We start from the raw sequence: 5,000 nt of genomic DNA, 5'->3' as shown, positions 1-5,000 counted from the left end.
ACAATGTACCTAACCAATGATGCAAAATTGTGGTGGCGATCCAAATACGAAGATATCAAGAACAATAGGTGCATCATTGACACATGGGACCAGCTACAGAAGGAACTCAAGAACCAATTCCTTCCCGAGAATGTGGACTACATTGCCCGACGACATTTGAGAGAATTGAGACAGACGGGTAATGTAAGGGACTACGTGAAAGCCTTCTCGGCCCTCATGCTCGATATACGCGACATGTCTGAGAAGGATAAGCTCTTCTACTTCCTGGAAGGGCTAAAACCTTGGGCCAGGACAGAACTTCAACGACAGAGAGTACAAGACCTAGCCTCAGCACTAGGGGCAGCGGAGCGCCTAATGGACTACTCAACAGAGAGCCCCATCAATAGAAGGCCCCAACCGTCTCCTTCGAATGCCAATAGCAGTAGACCCTTCAGGCCTGCCAATCTCCCAAGACCTGGGGGAAGCGACAGTAGGAAACCTCCGAACACGAGAGAGCCTCCACCGCGGAACCCCAATGCATTCGGATTTAGACCCCGGCCTCTTACATGTTTCCTATGTAATGGTCCCCACAGAGTGGGCGAATGCCCCCATAAGACCGCTCTTAGTGCTCTACAAGCATCTATTCGCTCCCAAGAGCACGAGGGAGGGCGAGAGGAGGTAGTAGAAGAAGGAGAAGACGGCGCACAAGTGGGAGCGCTGAGATTCTTGAATGCCCTTAATGGACAGGTCGTTCAGGCCAGGAAGACCAATGAGAAAGGTCTTATGTTCGTGGATGCGGCGATAAATGGAAAGGCCGCAAAGAGTGTGATGGTGGACACAGGTGCCACCCACAACTTTTGTTCAGAGATTGAAGCTCGAAGGCTGGGCCTACGCTTACAAAAGGATGCGGGGCAAATGAAAGCAGTAAATTCCAAAGCCTTACCTACGGTGGGCCTGGCGAAACAAGTGCCTCTCAAGTTGGGAACTTGGGAGGACCGGGTGGATTTGATTGTAGTACCAATGGATGATTTTGATGTAATCTTGGGAATGGACTTTCTAGTGAAGAAGAAGGCAATCCCTATTCCCGCCGCTAACAGCCTGTTGATGATGGGGGAACAAACAGGAGTAATTCCCGTACAGAGGAAGCAACTGAACAACCCCAAACTTCTATCGGCCCTCCAATTTAAGAAGGGGGTAAGACGCAAAGAACCCTCTTACATAGCATTAGTGGTAGCGAGGGAGGGTGAAGATGATGAAACTACCCCTCCTATGGTGCTGGATGCCTTAAAATCATTCAATGATGTGATGCCGGACAACTTACCAAGGAACCTACCTCCTCGACGAGATATTGACCACAACATCGAATTGATACCAGGAGCAAAACCTCCAGCAAAGGCACCTTATCGGATGGCCCCTCCTGAGCTGGCAGAGCTACGGAAGCAACTCGGGGAACTTTTGGAAGCAGGGTTTCTGAGACCCTCGAAGGCACCTTACGGCGCTCCCGTATTATTCCAAAAGAAGAAAGATGGAACTTTGCGCCTGTGCGTAGATTATCGAGCCCTGAACAAGGTCACGGTGCGAAACAAGTACCCGATCCCTTTGATTGCTGACTTGTTCGACCAGCTAAGCGGAGCCAAATTTTTCACTAAATTGGATTTGAGATCAGGATACTACCAAGTGAGAATTGCTGAAGGGGACGAAGAGAAAACCACCTGCGTCACACGATACGGAGCCTTCGAATTCCTGGTGATGCCTTTTGGGTTGACGAATGCACCAGCAACATTTTGCACCCTCATGAACCAGGTATTTCGAGACTTCCTTGACAAATTTGTGGTGGTGTATCTTGACGACATTGTAATCTTCAGCCCTACCTTGGAAGAACATGTCGAACACATTCGAATGGTACTCCAGAGACTCCGAGAAAATCAATTATTTGTGAAGAAGGAAAAATGTGCTTTTGGCAGAAGACAAATCAAGTTTCTGGGACACATCATCGAGGAGGGGAAGATCCGTATGGACATGGAGAAGGTTAAAGCCATCCAAGAGTGGAAAACTCCCGCTAATGTGAAAGAACTTAGATCATTTTTGGGATTGGCAAATTACTACCGCCGCTTCGTAAAAGGATACTCGAAGAAAGCAACTCCCCTAACGGAATTGCTAAAGAAGGAGGTGCCTTGGGAGTGGAGCAAGGAATGTGAGGGCGCATTCCAGGATCTAAAGGAAGCTATGATGAAAGACCCAGTGTTGGCCCTGCCGGACATCACCAGACCCTTCGAAGTCCAAACCGATGCATCTGACTTCGCTTTAGGTGGAGTCCTACTCCAAGATGGTCATCCTGTCGCCTACGAAAGCAGGAAGCTATCAGCGGCAGAAAGAAACTATACGGCTCAAGAAAAGGAGATGCTTGCCGTAATTCATTGCTTAAGAACCTGGAGGCACTACTTATTGGGGTCAAGCTTTGTAGTAAAGACTGACAACTCAGCCGTTAGTCACTTCCTTACACAACCTAAACTGACCCCAAAACAAGCTCGTTGGCAGGAATTCATTGCGGAGTTTGACCTTCAATTTGAGCACAAAGCGGGGACCAAGAACCAGGCGGCGGATGCCCTAAGTCGCAAGACGGAGCTTGCGGCACTAAGGGTGGTGGCTAACATGGCTGCGAGTACTATCGCGAATTCAATGCGAGAGCTGATAAAGCAGCATTTAGGGGGAGATCAGTGTGCTCAGAATATCCTCAAGTTGTGCAAGGAGGGAAAAACTCGTCAATTTTGGGAGGAAGATGACCTGCTGTGGACAAAAGGAAATAGGTTATTTGTCCCGAAGGCTGGAGACCTAAGAAAGATGTTAATGAGAGAATGCCACGACACTTTGTGGGCTGGACATCCGGGGTGGCAAAGGACGTATGCATTAATCAAACAGGGTTATTATTGGCCACAGATGCGTGACGATATTATGGACTACATCCGAACCTGTCTTGTGTGCCAACAGGACAAAGTTGAGAGGCAGAAAACACCAGGGCTGTTGGAACCTCTATTCGTCCCGTCATGCCCATGGGAGAGTGTGTCAATCGATTTCATCACCAACCTTCCAAAGATCGGGGATCTTTCAAGTATTTTGGTTATTGTGGATCGATTCTCGAAGTATGCAACATTCATCCCTGCCTCAAAGTTCTGTACGGCCGAGGAAACTGCCCGCTTATTCTTCAAGTATGTGGTGAAATATTGGGGTGTGCCGCGCCACATTGTAAGCGATAGAGATGCCAAGTTCACGGGATCTTTTTGGACAGAACTATTCAAGCTTCTTGGGTCCCAGCTCAATATTTCCTCCAGTTATCACCCACAAACGGACGGGCAGACAGAAAGATTCAATGGCATGTTGGAGGAGTACCTACGCCACTTTGTGAGTGCCAACCAGAAGAATTGGGCGCAACTACTTGATGTAGCTCAATTTTGCTTCAACGCACAGAAGGGATCTCCCACAAGTAAGTGCCCCTTTGAAATAGTTAACGGCCAGAAGCCCTTACTTCCACACACAGTCGATGAGTACCAAGGAAAGAATCCAAGGGCTTTCAATTTCACCAAAGAGTGGAAGAACAACATGGAAATAGCCAGGGCCTACTTGGAGAAGGCAGCAAATCGGATGAAGAAATGGGCAGACAAAGACCGACGACCCCTAGAGTTCAATGCGGGGGATATGGTGATGGTGAAGCTAACTCGAGAGCAATTTCGCTGGCTAAGGGACAGAGACCCCAGGTTGATGAGAAAATATGAGGGACCAATGCCGATCATTGCCAAAGTAGGGAGGGCCTCGTATAAGGTGGTTACCCCAGGATGGATGAGAGTGCACCCGGTATTCCACGTCAGCAACCTCAAGCCATACTACGCCGACGAGGAGGATCCAGCGCGCAACACTCCAGCAAGAGCCGAAGTCAAGACCAAGCTGCCGAAGACAACCAAGGAAGTGGAGGAGATCCTTGCAGAACGAACCAGAAGCGTGCATCGTCAGCCAGTACGAGAATACCTCATCAAGTGGAAGGGACTAGGAGAAGAAGAAACCAGCTGGGAGAAGGAAGGCAACTTGGCAGCCTACAAGCAGCAGATCGAGGAGTTCAAGGCAGCGGAGTCGTCGAGGGCGTCGATGGAATGAGTGGGGGAGGATGTAAGAGTCATACACTCCTTCGCATTTTGATTGTAAATACCAAGCCAAGTTCATCCAGGGTCATGAGTCAAGCCCATGGTCACTTGCTTGGATCTCTAGCTTTTGTTATTCGAAATAGTGCCATTATGATTCCTCGCATATTTTGATATGTATTCCTGTCGGAATGAAAATGGCCCGATAAGCTCTTTGGAGGGGGGTGGCTAGTCGGCGAGTTGTTGGGCTAGACCACTAGCATAGGTGAGAACTTGTAATAGCGTGCTTGTAAACCTCTCTGCTGTTCTCTCCATCGAGACCGAATAAAACGAACGCATTTCTAGTTCATCGTATTGTTGCCTTGTTTACTGACCCTATTTTCTAACGATTGTGTGATTACATGCTTTATTTTATTGCTTGCTTGGTGCATGCACAATACTAATATCGTGTGGGTTATTTGCTTGCGAGGGACATTAACGGTTGGCTTACTACCCGCGAGGGGCGAGTAAGCACCGCACGGCCCCGTTGTACGCTTAGAGCGGTGGGACCGTGACACATCGCGTACAGCATGACCCATCCTCAACCGACTGCAAACAACCCAATCAGCACATAGGCCAACCAAGCATGCCTGCCCTCGAATTGAATCCGAGCCAGCACCGCTAAGCATGAAGAACGCAACCGATGGTCCAATCCACGGCCCCATAGGGCTACAACATGGTGCTGCATGCCTAGGCACCGTAGCATACCCCCGCACAAACACCCACCCGGATCCCGCCGAGATTGCCCCCCAAGCAAGGTTCGGAAAGACTCCCACACGAGTGCAGGTGTCCTTCGTCCCCCATTTCGGGCAGCGCCCCCAGCAATCACCAAACAAGCATCCATGAAGAAGC

This window comes from Ziziphus jujuba, chromosome 8 (assembly GCF_031755915.1).
Source record: "Ziziphus jujuba cultivar Dongzao chromosome 8, ASM3175591v1".
Lineage (NCBI taxonomy): Eukaryota > Viridiplantae > Streptophyta > Magnoliopsida > Rosales > Rhamnaceae > Ziziphus > Ziziphus jujuba.
The sequence above is the reverse complement of the archived record's forward strand: the minus strand, read 5'-3'. Positions refer to the sequence as shown.